At 38.8% G+C, this 18,597-nt stretch overlaps 1 non-coding gene across 1 annotated transcript; it reads right to left on the bottom strand.

The window, feature by feature from the left end:
* Positions 1-5,564: 5,564 nt before the first annotated feature.
* Positions 5,565-5,671, bottom strand: LOC112443616 (U6 spliceosomal RNA). The gene has a single exon (XR_003032021.1). It is a non-coding gene; the product is annotated as a U6 spliceosomal RNA (small nuclear RNA).
* Positions 5,672-18,597: the final 12,926 nt, after the last annotated feature.

The raw sequence follows: 18,597 nt of genomic DNA, 5'->3' as shown, positions 1-18,597 counted from the left end.
ATTATACTAGAAAATTACAGTGACCAAGACACTATAGCTCTGGTACAAAAACAAAAATATAAATCAGTGGAACAAGATAGAAAGCCTTGATAAAGGTAAAAGAGGAAAGTGAGAAAGCTGACTTAACCACTGCCCACAGTGGTGAAAGTGCGCAGGTTTGATCCCTGGCCAGGGAGCTAAAATCCTGCAAGCTGCTCAATGTGGCCAAAAGAAATTCAAAATTGTTTTAAATTAAAAATAAATAAGAGAATAGTATGAACAATTAAACGCCAACAAATTTGACAACCTAGAAGAAACTGACAACTTCCTAGAAGCACACAGCCCACCAGAACTGCACCAAGAAGAAATCTGTAAAGTGTCTAAGATGAGAAAAAGGAAAAGGAACATAGACACAAACAGAAAACAAAGGGATACACTGTGTTCAGCAAACAGCCTCAGAAGAAAATCTACTTAGACGGTGAACAGGAGGAAAAACTGAAAGAGCTTAAGACAAGATTGTGTCAGGAAACGGAGGAACAGACAGCATCTCAAATGAAGAAGCTCACACGTGTCCATGGTCAGACTGCGGGGGGCAGTCCGTCAGCTTTTTAACTTAAGATGTTTAGAGTGATACGTCTAGGGTTGGTGCCACAGCTCATGATGTTATTGTTTATGGTTCCTATTCTCCTTCCACTTTGCTATTGTTGGTAAATCTGTTATTTTATCACTTCATGAATTAAAAACCATGGCAGCATCTCTGAGTCTTACATCTATATTCAAAGCAGAAGGAAGAAGAAAGGATCGCTGCCTGTAGACTTCATTTGCTATCATACTGGCCAGAACTGTATCACATGGCTAGTGCTCACCACCAGGAAAATGGTGGTCCTCCTACTGAAAGCAATAATTCTGACATATAAAGTGTAAAAAGCAAAGAAACAAACAAACAAAAACGTTCAAATACGTTAATGAGCTGCCAAGAAAATAAAGATTCTAAGAAGACAAAAACTGGTGAAGTGAACATAGAACTCCGAGGAGGTGGGGAGCACCAGGAATGGCTTTTGCCCGTAGGCATGTGTGCCAAATTCTGGTGATCGATTTCATTTTTAATGGTTTCACAGGAAGTGTGGATGGGGGACAGATGACAAAGCTTAAGGCCTGCTCAATATATGAAGTCTAATAGTAGCGCTTGAACCAAAGTTGGGAAATGAGGAAAATGTGGTCTAGGGGTTAGCAATCTACCTGCCAATGCAGGGGACGTGAGTTCAATCCCTACTCTGGAGGGATCCCAGCTGCCTCAGGGTGACTAAGCCCATGTGCCACAACTACTGAGCCTGTGCTCTCAAGCCAACATGTTACAGGAGCTACCTAGAGGCCATGCTCCACAGCAACAGAAGCCACGGCAACGAGAAGCTTGCGCACCACAACTAGAGTAACCCCTGCTTGCTGCAACTAGAGACAGCTCCCTCACAGCAATGAAGACCCAGTGCAGCCAAAAATTAATTAAAAATTTAAAAAAGTTGGAAAATGAAAAGGCAAGCCACAGACTGGTAGAAATATTCACAAGGACTTATGTTCAGAATATATAAAAACTCCTACAAATCAGTATCAAAAAAGAAACAATTCAATTTTTTTCACTGTGCAGTAATGTAATAAGGTACATGTACATGAAAATTTACATACACTTTTGTTTTTCAATTTTTTTAAACAATTGACATTTATTTTAAAATTGAATCTTTTTCATTAGTCTTCAATTATAAAATTCAATTCCAACTTTAAAGAAATTTTTGTAAAAGAAAAAGGAGAGCTATGGAAAACTTAACTAAAGGGAAGGAGAAAAAGATACATGAGTGAGCTTGAGATCTTTGGTTAAAGTGAATACTTTCAAGTTTCTGTGTGTTTTAGAATCTTAATCCAATTTTTAAATGGACAAACATTTTGAAAAGATAATTTTAAAAAGAAGATACACTAATAGCCAATAAGGACTGAAAAGGCACTTAACATCATTAGTCATCAGTGAAATGCAAATTAAAACCACAATGAGACATTATTACACATCTATTTAAAAAGTTAAAATTTAAAAGACTAACCAAACCAAAAGTTAGTAAGGATAAAGAACAATGAGAAATTTCATACCTTGCTTGTGGCAATATAAAATGTACAAACACTTTGAAAACTGTTTGGTAGTTTCTAAATACTGTTAAATATACACTTACTATATTCCAAGAAAAATTAAAAATTTATGTATATACAAGACTTGTGTACATGAATGTTCACAGCAGTATTTTTCATAATAGCCAAGAAACAAACAACCCAAATGTCCATGAACTGATGAATGGATATAGAAAATCTGGTATATCCATGCAATGAAATATTATTCAACCGTAAAAAAGGAATGTGCTGATACATGCTACAACATGGACGAACCTTTAAAACATTATGCTACATGAAAGAGGTCAGATGCAAAAGTCATATAATGCATGAAATTATTTACATGGTATATATCTAGAAGAGGCGAATTAATGAAAACAGAAAGTAGATGAGGGGTTGTCAGGGGATGGGGGAACGGGAAGTGAGAAGTGACTTCCAATGGATTTGAGGTTTCTTTTTGGAGTGAGGAAAATGTTCCGGAACTGGAGAGTGGTGATGATTTCATAAGTACCATTAAATTGTACACTTTACACAGGTGGAATGTTCAGTATGTGAGTTATATCTCAACAGTGTTGTTAAAATAACAGAAATGAATCAAACAAACAAAGCATATGTAAAATCACCATTGTTGCCATCATCTAAGATTACCACTGCCAGCCTCTTGGTACGTAGACTTCCAAACTCATTTCTGTGCATCACATGCATTTATTTAAAGAATAAAAACTGAACTATACCATTTGAAAAGTATTTTTACTACAACACATATAACTTTGAAATTATAAAGTGATATCAGATTGGAGTGTGATTGCCTTGTAACTGATCTTAGGGGGGATACCTCTAATCTTTTGTCATTAAGTATTGTATTAGCTGTGGGGGTTTTGTTGAGTGGTTTTGGTTTGTCTGTTTGTCATTAAAGGGTTTTGGATTTTGTCAAATATCCTTTTCTACATCTATTGACAAGATCATGTGGGTTTTTTCCCCTTTATCATATTAATTTGTATATTATATTGATTTTCATATATTGCACCAAGTATAAATCCCACTTGACAATGTTATAAAATTCTTTCATATGTTTTACTGGATTCAGTTTTCTAGTATGTATGTGGTTGAAGAGTTTTATTTCTATATTTATAAGGATTTGGTCTGTAGTTTTCTCTTGTTATGTCTCTGTCTTGCTTTGCTATCAGGGACATTGGCCTCAAAAAAAGAATTAGGAAGTGTTCCATCTTCTTCTTTTATTTGTAAAAGTTTATGAAGAACAGGTATTAATTCTTCTTGAAATGTTTTATAGAATTCACCCATGAAGCCATATAGTCTTCTATTTTCTTTGCTGGGACTGTTTTGATTATTAACTTAAGCTGTTTACTTGTTATACATCTTTTCAGATTTTTCTATTTCTTCATTAATCAACTTTGGTAGCTTTTGTTTCTAGGAATTTATCCACATCATCAAAGTTGTCTTCTTTGTTGGCCTACACTGTAGGCTTTATATCTTAGTCATCTCAGGATGCCATAAACAATACCATAGACTGGGTAGCTTAAATAGTAGAAATATATTTTTCACAGTTCTGGAGGTTGGAAGATCCAGTACAAAGGTGCCAGCCAATCTGGTTCCTGGTGAAAAATCTCTTCCTGCCTTACAGACAACCACATTTTCACTGTGTCCTTATGTGGCCTTTCCTTGCCTGCACCTAGGGTGAGGGGAGGGGTGGAGTAGAAAGAAGGGAAGGCAAGAGTGGGGTCGGAGAAAGAGGGAGAGAGAAAGATCTATCTCTTCTTCTAAAGTCACTAGTCTCATCATTCTCATCATGAGAGCTCCACCCTCTTTACTTAATCTTTCCCTATTACTTTTCAAAGATTCTATTTCTGAACACCTATCTCCTAACACATTGGGTGTTAGGACTTCAATATATGAATTTTGAAGGATACAAACATTCAGTCCATAACACCTTATAATCTTTTTTGTGTGTGATGTTGATAATAATATCCCTTCCTTTCTTTAGTAGGGCTTCCCTGGTGGCTCAGACTGTCAAGAATCTGCCTGCAATGTGGGAGACTTAGGTTTGATTCCTGGATTGGGAAGATCCCCTGGAGAAGGGAACGGCTACCCACTCCAGTATTCTTGCCTGGAGAATCCCATGGACAGATGAGCCTGACACGCTACAGTCCCTGGGGTCACAAAGAGTCAGACAAGACTGAGCGACTTTCATTTTTTCTTTAGTAATTTTAGTATTTTCTTTTTTGCTTGATTCAGTTAGCTAAAAGATTTGTCAATTTTGTTGATCATTTCAATGAACCAATATTCAGTTTTGTTGATTTTCTTTATTATTTTTCTATTCCCTATTTTATTTTCACTCCAACCTATATATTTCTGTCCTCCTGCTCTAGACTTAGTTTGCTTTTGTTTTTCCAGTTCCCGAAGGTGGAATATTAGATTATTGATTTGAGATCTTTCTTTTTAAATAGAGGCAAATATAGTACACTGTTTTCATTGCACCCCATAACATCTGGTATGCTGTGTTTTAATTTTCATTCATCTTAAAATATTTTCTAATTTCCTTTGTTATTTCCTTTTGACTCTCTGATTATGACTGGGTTTAATTTCCATGTATTTGTGAACTTGCCAAATTTCCTTGTTATTAATTCATAATTTCATTCCATTGTGGTTGGAGAACATATTTCATATGATTTCAATCTTTTAAAAATTATTTACACTTGTTTTATGGCCTAACATACATTTTATAGTGGTAAATGTTCCACATGTATTTGAAAAGGATGTGTTTTTTGTAGTTGTTGAATGGAGGCTTCTCTACCTCTCTGTTAATACAATTATAATATCATTCAAGTCTTTTACTAGCTTGATGATTTTCTGTCTAGTTCTTCTACTCATTATTGAAAGTGAGGTGTGGAAATTTCCAACTGTTACTACTGAATTGATTATTTTCCCCTTCAATTCTGTTAGCTTTTGATTCACGAGTTTGGGATTGTCAGGTATATATATGCTTATGATTTTTATATCTTTTAAACGACTTTTAATTATACATTTGTTAGTTGCTCACTCAAGTCTGGTTGTTTGAGACCCCATGGACTGTAGACCGCCAGACTCCTCCGTCCATGGGATTTTCCAGGCAAGAATTCTGGAGTGGGTTGCCATTTTTCCTTCAGGGGATCTTCCTAGCCCAGGGATCAAACCTTCTTTTCCTGTGTCTCCTGCATTGCAGGCAGATTCTTTACCCACTGAGCCATCAGGGAAGCCCAGGGATTGTTATAAGGATTACAATTAATGTCTTAATTTATAAGAATCTAGTTCAGATTTATACCTAATTCATTACAATAGTATACAGAAACTTTGCTCCTGTATAACTTCATCTTCTCTTCCTGTGTGCTGTTACTGTCGTGCAAAATATACCTTTACAGATTGTGTGTCCATCAATAAAGAAAAAAAATAAATACTTTAGAAATTTGTAAGTCATTCTATCAAAGTGGTCATGCTAGTCTTCTCTTTATTGTTCCAACTTTAGTATATATGCTGCCAAACTGAGCACAGCATAAGGTTGTATTGTCATGAAAAGCTACTCTGGCTTCAGTATAGAAAATGAATTAAAGAGGAGGCCAATCTAGAATGAGAAAACTCAATAAAAGATGCTCAAATATGTCTGGTAAAAGATGATAGTGATATGAACTAGAGTTCAGGACTAGAGTACTAGAGAAGAGATGTAGGCAAATTAATTAATTTGAAAGATATTAAAGAGATAATAAACTAGCTTTGGTAAATGGATATAGAGTTGAACAAAATAAAGAAGTCAAAAATGATTAATTTTCCGTATTATGTAACTGAGGGAATTACGGTGCTATTCACAGAGAGAGAGATAACACTGAAATTGAAGCTTTGGGAGAAACTATGATGAGCTCAATTTTGGATATTCTGAATTTGTGATTCTTATAAGATACTTAGATGGAAATAGGAAATGTTCAATAAAGATGACGAAAGACTTGAGAGTGATTAATGTGTATATTGTAATGGAAGTCTTGAGAGTTTATTAGAATGTCCAATAAGATAAACAGAAAAATATAAAGTGATAATAGAAGAGGACCAAGGATGGAATACTAAGGAATAATACTATTTTGAGTTTAGAGAAGTGGATTCTTAACAAAAGGGTTAAGAAAGGTTAAGAGTGTGTTGTCTTAAGAAAACAAGGGGAGTGTGTTGTCATGGAAGTTGAAAGAATGAACTATTTCAAGAATTGAGATGCCACAGGAAATAGAAACCTTATTATTTTTACTGTAGTTAGCAATAAGGAAGCCCATTAATAAAAGTGGTATATTAAAGTTGGTTGCAAATTCTTTCCTCTTCCTCCCATCAAGAAGTGAAATTTATTTCCTTCCCCTTGATTCTAGACTGCTTTGTGTTTGTATTGACCAATAATATATGGCAGAAGTGAAACTGTTAACTTTGAGACTGCTGCTGCTGCTGCTAAGCTGCTTCAGTTGTGTCTGACTCTGTGCGATCCCATAGACGGCAGCCCACCAGGCTCCCCTGTCCCTGGGATTCTCCAAGCAAGAATACTGGAGTGGGTTGCCATTTCCTTCAACTTTGAGACTGGGCAGCTTCTATTTTCACAGACTTGAAACGTTCCTCCTAAAAATCTAGCATTCATGCTGTGGGAACCCCACACATGACGGTACCATGAAGGGAAGGACTCAAGCTTCCAGCCAAGAGCCAACATCACCTCCCAGCCCTGTGAATGAACCATAGGGGATGTTCTAGTCCAGTCAAGCCTCCAGATGACCACAGCTCCAGACAACACAATGCAGGACAGAACTATCCACCTGTGCCTAGTCAATCCCCAGGATTATGAAAGACAATCAGTGGTGGCTGCTGTTCTAAATGACTAAGTTTTGGGTTTGTTTGTTACTCAGTTTTTACCCTATTTTATGACCATTCTGTAACATCTGTAAAAGACCATATCCTGTTGGAGTATAGCAGATGTAAATTGCCATAGGTTGAAGAGTGACTTGAAGGGTAGTAACTGGAGACAACTATTTTGATAAGTTGATAGTGAAAGAAAGAGGCTAGCTAGAGTGTCATATGTAAGACAGTTGATGTTTGACAAAGATGTTATGTTAGTTTTTTTTACTACTTTTAAAATGGTGTTTAAGAAGGTGCTAGTATAAGCAGAAGATATTGATGATACAGAGGAGAGATGAGTTAATTGATGGAGGGAGGTTCTGAAGAGATGGGAGAAAAATCTATTCAAGCTCTTCCAGAAAGGGTCTGATTGGTCTCATTAGATGTGATCCAGCCAAAAGGTCCTGATCAGTAGACTCTCAAATCCTGACTCAATGGCAGTTACCCTATGGATAGCTGCTTTTGGCTCAGATACTAACCATTTTTCTAATTATTTATGGCTAGAATCCTAGGTTGTATTTGTTAGGATTTGGGGAGGGAGCTACAGGTAACATAAGATTTATTTCTAAGAGACTGAAACATAAATCTGAAGTGTGAGGGTTGGTTAATTCAGCAGCTCCACAGCATCATCGAGGTCCCAGGTTCTTTCCATCATGCTACTCTGTTACCCACAGACTTTTGTCTTACTCTCTTAATTTCAGTTCAGGTCAGTTCTGTCACTCAGTTGTGTCTGACTCTTTGTGACTCCCTGGACTGCAGCACACCAGGCCTCCCTGTCCATCACCAACTCCCAGAGTTTACCCAAACTCAAGTCCATTGAGTTGATGATGCCATACAACCATCTCATCCTCTGTTGACCCCTTCTCCTCCTGCCTTTAATCTTTCTCAGCATCAGGGTCTTTTAAAATGAGTCAGTTCTTTGCATCAGGTGGCCAAAGTATTGGAGTTTCAGCTTCAGCATAAGTTCTTCCAATGAATATTCAGGACTGATTTTCTTTAGGATGGATTGGTTGGAACTTCTTGCAGTCCAAGGAACTCTCAAGAGTCTTCTCCAACACCACAGTTCAAAAGCATCAATTCTTCGGCACTCAGCTTTCTTTATAGTCCAACTCTCACATCCATACGTGACTACTGGAAAAACCACAGCTTTGACTAGATGGACGTTTGTTGGCAAAATAATGTCTCTGCTTTTTAATATGCTGTCTAGGTTGGTCATAACTTTCCTTCCAAGGAGCAAGCGTCTTTTAATTTCATGGCTGCAGTGATTTTGGAGCCCAGAAAAATAAGTCTCTCAGCATTTCCACTGTTTACTCATCTATTTGCCATGAACTGATGGGACCAGATGCCATGATCTTAGTTTTCTGTATGTTGAGCTTTAAGCCAACTTTTTCACTCTCCTCTTTCACTTTCATCAAGAGGCACTTTAGTTCTTCTTCACTTTCTGCCATAAGGGTTGTGTCATCTGCATATCTGAGGTGATTGATACTTCTCTTGGCAATCTTGATTCCAGCTTTTGCTTCATCCAGCCCAGAATTTCTCATGATGTACTCTGCATATAAGTTAAATAAGCAGGGTGACAATATACAGCCTTGATGTACTTCTTTCCTGATTTGGAACCACTCTGTTGTTCCATGTCCAGTTCTAACTGTTGTATCCTGATCTGCATACAGATTTCTCAAGAGTCAGGTCAGGTGGTCTGGTATTCCCTTCTCTTTCAGAATTCCCCACAGTTTGTTGTAATCCACAGAGTCAAAGGCTTTGGCATAATCAATAAAGCAGAAGTAGAAGTTTTTTTGGAACTCTCTTGCTTTTTCGATGATTGAATGGATGTTGGCAATTTGATCTCTGGTTCCTCGGTCTTTTCTAAATCCAGCTTGAACATCTGGAAGTTAACAGTTCACTTACTGTTGAAGCCTGGCTTGGAGAATTTTGAGCATTACTTTACTAGTGTGCAAGATGAGTGCAATTGTGCAGTAGTTTGAGCATTCTTTGGCATTGCCTTTCTTTGGGATTGAAATGGAAACTTACCTTTTCCAGTCTTGTGGCCACTGCTGACTTTTTCAATTGCTGATACATTGAGTGAAGCATTTTCTCAGCGTCATCTTTTAGGACTTGAAATAGCTCAACTGGAATTCCATCACCTTTACTAGCTTTGTTCACGGTGATGCTTCCTAATTGATTTCGCATTCTGGGATGTTTGGCTCTAGGTGATTGGTCACACCATTGTGATTATCTGGGTCATGAAGGGTTTTTTTTGTATAGTTCTTCTATGTATTCTTGCCACCTCTACTTAATATCTTCTGCTTCTGTTAGGTCCATACCATTTCTGTCCTTTATTGTGCTCATCTTTGCGTGAAATATTCCCTTGGTATATTTAATTTTCTTGAAGAGATTTCTAGTCATTTTCTATTGTTTTCCTCTACTTCTTTACACTGATCACTGAGGAAGACTTTCTTATCCCTCCTTTCTAGTCTTTGGAACTCTGCATTCAAATGGGTATATCTTTCCTTTTCCCCTTTGCCTTTCATGTTTTCTTTTCTCAGCTATTTGGAAGGCCTCCTTGGACAACCATTTTGCCTTTTTGCCTTTCTTTATCTTGGAGATGGTCTTGATCACTGCCTCCTGTACAATGCGCCGAACCTCCGTCCGTAGTTCTTCAGTCACTCTGTCTATCAGATCTAATCCCTTGAATCTATTTGTCACTTCCACTGTATAATCATAAGGGATTTGATTTAGGTCATACCTGAATGGTCTAGTGGTTTTCCATTTTCTTCAATTTAAGTCTGAATTTGACAATAAGGAATTCATGATCTGAGCCACAGTCTGTTCCCGATCTTGTTTTTGCTGACTGTATAGAGCTTCTCCATCTTTGGCTGCAAAGAATATAATCAATCTGATTTTGGTGTTGACCATCTCGTGATGTCCACGTGCAGAGTCTTCTCTTGTGTTTTTGGAAGAGGGTATTTGCTTTGACCAGTGCATTCTCTTGGCACAACTCTGTTAACTTTGACCTGCTTTATTTTGTACTCCAAGGCCAAATTTGCCTGTTACTCCAGGTATCTCTTGACTTCCTACTTTTGCATTCCAGTCCCCTGTAATGAAAACGACATCTTTTTTGGCCTTGTCGGTTTTCATAGAACTTTTCAACTTCAGCTTCTTCAGCATTACTGGTTGGAGCATAGACTTGGATTACTGTGATATTGAATGATTTGCCTTGGAAACAAACAGAGATCATTCTGTCGTTTTTGAGATTGCATCCAGGTACTGCATTTCGGACTCTTTTGTTGACTATGAGGGCTACTCCATTTCTTCTAATAGATTCTTGCCCACAGTAGTAGATATAATGGTCATCTAAGTTAAATTCACCCATACCAGTCCATTTTATTTCTCTGATTCCTAAAATGTTGTCATTCGCTCTTGCCATCTCCTGTTTGAGCACTTCCAATTTACCTTAATACATGGACCTATCACTCTAGGTTCCTCTGCAATATTGCTCTTTATGCATTGGACTTACTTCCATCACCAGTCACATCCACTACTGGGTGTTGTTTTTGCTTTGGCTCTGTCTGTTCATTCTTTCTGGAATTATTTTTCCACTGATTTCCAGTAGCATATTGGACACCTACCGACCTGGGGAGTTCATCTTCAGTGTCCTATCTTTCTGCCTTTTCATACTGTTCATGGGGTTCTCGAGGCAAGAATACTGAAGTGGTTTGCTATTCCCTTCTCCAGTGGACCCCGTTTTGTCAGAACTCTCTGCCATGACCCATCTGTCTTGGGTGGCCCTACACTGCATGGCTCATAGTTTCATTGAGTTAGACAAGGCTGTGGTCCATGTGATCAGATTGGTTAGTTATCTGTGATTGTGATTTTCAGTTTGTCTGCCCTCTTAGGTTGACTCCTGTAATTATCTCAAGATAAATACTGCTGCCCATGGGTTCATAGTCAAAAAAGGTCATGTCAGGGGACAGAAACAGGAGGTTTCTCCTTGCATGTTTCTTCACCCAAAGTCCAACAGCAGACTTCTCTAACAGTTAGAATCTCATCATAAGCTCAGTCAACAATAAGGCTGATTTTAGGTAGGTGGTTTAAACTTTCTGAGCTTCATTTTCCTCAAATGTTAAATGGGTAGCAGAGTACCTACCTCAAGATTATAATAAGGAATATTCTATTAAGTGCATAGCATAGTGGTTGTCTCACAGAATCTCTTTTCATCCTCTCTATCCCTCATACTGTGTTTAGAGTTTATTTTCTAAGAGGCAAACTTGAGGTTCTTCTCCCATTCTTAAATGGGATACTGCAGCCAGCTTAAATAAATTTGGTTCATCTTCTGGTGCTGGGGTCTACTCTCCTGAAAGCACTCAGAAGAGAGAAAAAATATTTAGATATATATTATAAAGGACTACCAAGAAGAGTAGTACTAAAGAACATTCTAACCATTGGACAATTGAACTTATCTCTCATGCTAGTAAGGTCATGCTTAAAATCTTGCATGCTAGGCTTTAGCATTACACGAACCAAGAACTTTCAGATGTCCAAGCCAGATGATACCACTCTAATGGCAGAAAGCAAATAGGAACAAAGCGTCTCTTGATGAGAGTGAAGGAGGAGAGTGAAAGAGGCAGTTTAAAATTAAATATTAAAAAAATTAAGATCATGGCATCCAGCCCCATTACTTCATAGCAAATAGAAGAGGAAAGGGTGGAAGTAGTGACAGATTTCCTCTTTTGGGGCTCTCAAATCACTGTGGATGGTGACTGCAGCCATGAAATAAGAAGATGATTGCTTCTCAGCAGGAATGTTATGAAAAACCTAGACAGTGTGTTGAAAAGCAGAGACATTACGCTGCTGACAAAAGTCCATATAGTCAAGGCTACAGTCTTTTCAGTGGTCACGTATGGTTGTGAGAGCTAGACCATAAAGAAGGCAGAGCACCAAAGAATTGATGCTTTCGAACTGCGGTGCTGGAGAAGACTCCTGAAATTTCCTTGAACATAAAGAGATCAAACCAGTCAATCTTAAGGGAAATCAACCCTAAATTCTCATTGGAAGGACTGATGCAAGAGCTGAAGCTCCAATATTTTGGTCACCTGATGTAAACAGTTAATTCATTGGAAAAGTCCTTGATGCTGGGAGAGACTGAGGGCAGAAGAAAAGGGCATCAGAGGATAAGATGGCTGTATGCAGTCACTGATGCAATGGACATGAGTTTGACCAAACTCTAGGAGATGGTGAGGGACAGGGATGCCTGGCAAGCTGCAGTCCATGGGGTTGCAAAGAGTTGGACACCACTGGACAATTAAACAACAATGACAATAAAGGATAAAGTATGGATGGGCAAGTAACAGTATCTACAACATAGGAGCACCCACGTGTAAGAAACTGATCTGGTTGCCTTGATTCTAGGGCTGTGAGATTACTGTGTGCTGGGCAGGAACCAAGGCATCAGAGTGTTCTACCTTGGTAAGGGGGAATCCAGTGCCTAGGGTAGGAGTCCAGCCATAGATAGAGTAGAGATACTGATTTATGTGTTTGGGTGATAAAGTAGGTGAATGTTCAGAGTGATTTATTCTTATTCCAACTATATCTCTCATAGAATGGCCCTGGGCTCCACTACAGCCTTGAGTCTGAGCCAGAATAGTAAATCATAAAGTTCCTTGAGCTCCAAAGAGAGTGCTAACGTGAATACTAAATAGCATTTGTGTTATCACGTCACTCAATAAAAATATAAACCATGCATTATCGAATGCAGTATGCCTTCTCTAGAATCAATCAGATTTCCCATCTAGACTTTCCTTTTGCTGCTCTCAATAGACACACTGCCATCTACCGAAAATAAAGCACCCATAACCATGGTACCCCAAGGGATTCCCAAGAGAGCCCCCCTTTCTGTGCGCTCCCTGTCTCACTCAGTTCCCAGATGGACTGGAGGGAGTAGGCGGATCCACAGGCTGTTCTCCTGTCACAAACTGCAATACATCTGTTCCCTGGTGCTTTCTGAGAGCAGCAAGAGTAAGATGGTCCTAGAGGACCTAAGGAGCTTGGCCAGAAATTTTAAAATGTCTGTGAAAGCTCTTTTAGGCTATCCTTTTGCCTTCAACCGAATATGCACTTCAGTGGTCCTATTAATACATAGGCAAGGCACTCTTTTATAGTAAAACATGAAAGGATTATTGACATGTCTTTCTTTAAGTAATTATGATGTTTCCATGTGATAGTGTAGCAATGTATCAAATTTCTTTTATCTTTGTGAGATTTTTAGTAGGTAGAAGAGATAAGAGGTTTAATCACATAATCCTGGAACTTTAATGAAGACTGCCATGTCTTTGGGATTTGTGGATAACCTATGTTGCTAATTAAGAAGAGGAGGCAAGAATACTCAGAAGAACTGTACAAAAAAGATCCACATGACCCAGATAATCACCATGGTGTGATGATTCACCTAGAGCCAGACATCCTGGAATGTGAAGTCAAGTGGGCCTTAGGAAGCATCACTATGAACAAAGCTAGTGGAGGTGATGGAATTCCAGTTGAGCTATTCAAATCCTGAAAGATGATGCTGTGAAAGTGCTGCACTCAATATGCCAGCAAATTTGGAAAACTCAGCAGTGGCCACAGGACTGTAAAACGTCAGTTTTCATTCAAATCCCAAAGAAAGGCAATGCCAAAGAATGCTCAAACTACTGCACAATTGCATTCATTTCACACTCTAGTAAAGTAATGCTCAAATTCTCCAAGCCAGGCTTTAGCAATACATGAACCATGAACTTCCAGACGTTCAAGCTGATTTTAGGAAAGGCAGAGGAACCAGAGATCAAATTGCCAACATCCAATGGATCATGGAAAAAGCAAGAGAGTTCCAGAAAAACATCTATTTCTGCTTTATTGACTATGCCAAAGCCTTTGACTGTGTGGATCACAATAAACCGTGGAAAATTCTTCAAGAGATGGGAATAGCAGATCACCTGACCTGCCTCTTGAGAAACCTATATGCAGGTCAGGAAGCAACAGTTAGAACTGGATATGGAACAACAGACTCGTTCCAAATAGGAAAAGGAGTAAGTCAAGGCTGTATATTGTCACCCTGCTTATTTAACTTATATGCAGAGTACATCATGAGCAATGCTGGGCTGGATGAAGCACAAGCTGGAATCAAGATTGCTGGGAGAAATATCAATAACCTCAGATATGCAGATGACACCACCCTTATGGCAGAAAGTGAGGAAGAATGAAAGAGCCTCTTGATAAAAGTGAAAGAGGAGAGTGAAAAAGTTGGCTTAAAGCTCAACATACAGAAAACTAAGATCATGGCATCTGGTCCCATCACTTCATGGCAAATAGATGGGGAAACAGTGGACACAGTGGCTGACTTTATTTTTCTGGGCTTGAAAATCACTGAAGATGGTGATTGCAGCCATAAAATTAAAAGATATTTGCTCCTTGGAAGGAAAGTTATGACCAACCTAGATAGCATATTAAAAAGCAGAGACATTACTTTGCCAACAAAGGTCCGTCTAGTCAAGGCTATGGTTTTTCCAGTGGTCATGTATGGATGTGAGAGTTGGACTATAAAGAAGGCTGAGCACTGAAGAATTGATGCTTTTGAACTGTGGTGTTGGAGAAGACTCTTGAGAGTTCCTTGGACTGCAAGGAGATCCAACCAGTCCATCTTAAAGGAGATCAGTCCTGGGTGTTCATTGGAGGGACTGGTGTTGAAGCTGAAACTCCAATACTTTGGCCACCTGATGGGAAGAACAGATTCATTGGAAAAGACCCTGATGCTGGGAAAGATTGAGGGCAGGAGGAGAAGGGGATGACAGAGGATGAGATGGTTGGATGGCATCACCGACTCGATGGACATGGGTTTGAGTGATCTCTGGGAGTTGGTGATGGACAGGGAGGCCTGGCGTGCTGCGGTTCATGGGGTTGCAAAGAGTCGGACATGACTAAGCGACTGAACTGAACTGAACTAGGTTGCTAAGGAAATTCACATATGCCAAACTGCACAGTCTAGTTAAATGTGTCTTCTTCAGGTCACAGTGTCTCTTGGTTGCATAAATGAAGAAACAAGAGAAAGATAGTTGCCAACATTTAGTCATCATGGTCAGGAATAAAATAGAAAACTGAAGCTCTTTAAAATACACAGCCTTCTACAGGGCATACTCAACTCCTGCCCTCTCCACGTCTTATTCTACCATGCCTCCTCCCAAGGAATCTTGGCTCTGACTGGTGGCTAGCCCTTTAGGGACCAATTATAATTTAAAGCTTTGGTTTGAATTGATTTTGATCTGGCTTTTGGTAGTCAGGCCTGGCTTCTCGTCCATTTGCCTCTCCAAATCTGGCCCCATTTTCTCTAGTCCACTTGCTGCTCATTCTTTTTGCTTTCTTTTTATTTGATTTTCCAAAGCAAAAATTCCCACAGTTAAGTTTGTGATCTGGTAATTTATCATGAATATTCGTGAAATTGCCTCATTAAAAGGGTCATTTGAAGCTGAAACCTAGGTATCTGTTACCACGGGAACCAACAACAGCTATTTAGAGCTGCCTGCTTAAACTAGTTAAGGTAAGGGTTGCTGTTGGCAGGAGGTTGAAGGCAGGCCATCAAAGACTACTGGGTGGAGTAGACTCTGGTCTGGACTTCTCAAACTTATGTTGGATAGTCTTCTGGGTTGGTGCTATGCTCCTGAATTCTCTACATGATGCAGTTTAGAAACTGGAAGTTCCTTTCTCCATCAGATTACTGAGGAGAGTTTGAATTATAAGTTTACAACTTGAAACTTACTTGATCACACTTTATGTGTTCCTGAGCCAGTCATTTACCTATCTGTGCCTTGTTATCAATTTTAAAAATGTGCAAAATATTCCCTGTGTCACCAGGGTATATAAGCATCAGTGAGGCAATAAAAGTAAAACCTTTTTGAAAACAGGGTGCTACACTCATGCAGACTAAAATCCATGCTCGAGTCTACAGCTGTTCTCTAGAACCTGTTTTGGTTGCTATCACTCAACCTTCTTTCTCAAACAAAAGACAGTTTCTTCAATAGAGAGCAGTGTCAAACTAACCTTAGTGATTGCCTCTGCAAACCAGGATTCTCCAAGAGTTCCATTACCCACTGGGTCTGTAAAAGTGAACACTGGCAATTAGGCATGTCTTGAAATGTTGAAAAGGTGGTTATAAAGAAAAAAGTATATTTGATAAATAACCAAGGTTACAAGAAGTGCAAATTACATTCCTTCACCTTTTTTTCCTTTGCCTTTCAGTTGCAATTTTGGACAGAATATTAAAGAGATAATCAAGAGTGGCAGGCTTTGTATTAAAAAGAGAAAGAAATGTCAAGTCAGGCAATTCATATGGGAAATGCAGAAAGATCTATACACAAAAAAGTGTGTATTTACTTGGGAGTATTTTGTATGTGCCAAACTACATATCTTGTTAGTATTGTTTTCTTGGTAGGAATATAATGCATTTGAATAGGATTAGACAAAAATGACAGAAAAATACATCCTGGTGAATAAAGCAAGGAGCCAAATAGACAAAGAGGAAGATACTGCATAGTGTTGACATTCTTATGACCACAAGAGAGGGCGTGCACTGGGGTGAAGTCTTGGCAGGAATTCTTATGGAACACAATACCCAGTATCATATAGAGGAGGGGTTGAGTTATGGATATAAGTGGATACATCAAATCTGTCAGATTTCTTGGGCACGACACCCTTTTGTCACTTCTCTTATTAGCACAACTGCCATAAGCATAAATAACTGAAGCGTTAGTGCAGATCTGATGACTCATTCATGTCCTGCATGAAGGAACTGGAGTGGACAGTACTCTTTCTTCAAGTGGTCATAAACAGGTAGTCTGCTACCTCTAAAGTTCTAAATTCCTTTCTTCTCACCAACTGGGTAGGGAATCAAACCTTCTCAAAGATAGGTGGGTGTGGAGGAGTTCTCAGAATGTTGAAAATAGTCAGATGTTGGAATCAGAATGGGTTCACCATAGTCAGATGTTGGAATCAGAATGGGTTCACCATCAAAGAAATATCTTACATGTGTTTTGAGAAAGAATACACAACATAATTCCTCAAAAAATTGCTAGTTTTATGGTTGTTAATGAGAAATATTCAAAGGGAAAAAAATACCTTTTACTGTTTACATTTCAAACCTTGTAAATCATGAAATGCAGTTTCAGTTTTTGGTGTAGGACCTATAGAGTAACATGGTTATTGCTGTTAGCTGTAAATACAGTTATTATGGTTGCAGCTTGCTCTTCCTAAAATAAAATTCAGCATTTGCTGAATTTAAGTTTAGCTTGGCTTACTTTTCTGCCAAATAGAATATAAGGATACTGCATATAATACTGTGCTAGCTTTTTTTTTCAACCAGAAATTTGAATGTTCTTATCATTTATTATAAAATTTGCATGCAAAAGCAAAATGGGAAATTTTAAGAGCATAATCTTTGGCATTAGATAGACCTAGTTCAGATCTTAACTATGCCACTTTCGTGATTGGTAGGCTTCATTTATCTATAAAAACTGGCTGAGAAAAATGCTTATCTCATATGATAGTTATGAGGCTGAAAGGAGCTCATGGATGTAGATTGTATTGGGGTATTTGCATAGCTTTTGAAAAGAATATTCATTCTCTCCACCCAAGTCCTGAAACAATTAAGAAACTCAATAGCTTACTTTCAAAAGCACCTGGACAACTCATACTCATAATGGTAATTCTGCAGTCCTCATTTGAAAAAAAGTACTTGAACCAGGATAAGTTCACATGGGTGGTTTGAGGGAGATGAATGTTAAGAGTGGACATTGACTACTATACAACAAGACTCAGGACAAGGACCTGGGTCAGATGATGCTATGCTATGCTAAGTCACTCCAGTCGTGTCCAACTCTGTACGACCCCATAAACGGCAGCCCACCAGGCTCCCCCGTCCCTGGGATTCTCCAGGCACGAACACTGGAGTGGGTTGCCATTTCCTTCTCCAATGCATGAAAGTGAAAAGTGAAAGTGAAGTTGCTCAGTCGTGTCCGACCCTCAGCGACCCTATGGACTGCAGCCTACCAGGCTCCTCCATCCATGGGATTTTCCAGGCAAGTGGGTCAGATGAGGTGATGCCCAAATATAGCCTATATATATAAGCTAATATATATATATATACACAGAAATGCCATATGAATATATACTTAGACATGGAAGGGGGCAATTGAATGTCCAGAAGATCTGATGTAACCTTAACTCACTCAGATAATATCTAAAATGGTCCATGGCCCAATAGCTTGCATTTACACGTCTCTCCTGCAGAACTGCTGAATCCTATGCTTTATCAGATGGCTGTACTATTTTCTAAGTTCTTTACATATGTACATCGGTTATGATTCACTCAGCTAATATCTGTGTTGAGCATCTCCATTAATCTGAACTTCTAGGGCAGAGTTAGGCCAACTACAGCCTGTGGCCAAATCTTGCCTGCCTGTTTTCATACAGCCCGTGAGCGAGGAATGGTTTTTACATATTCCAATGGTTGTAGGGGGAAAAAAAACAAAAGGGAAAAGAAGA

The sequence above is a fragment of the Bos taurus genome, chromosome 2 (genome assembly GCF_002263795.3).
Source record: "Bos taurus isolate L1 Dominette 01449 registration number 42190680 breed Hereford chromosome 2, ARS-UCD2.0, whole genome shotgun sequence".
Lineage (NCBI taxonomy): Eukaryota > Metazoa > Chordata > Mammalia > Artiodactyla > Bovidae > Bos > Bos taurus.
The sequence above is the reverse complement of the archived record's forward strand: the minus strand, read 5'-3'. Positions and strand labels throughout refer to the sequence as shown.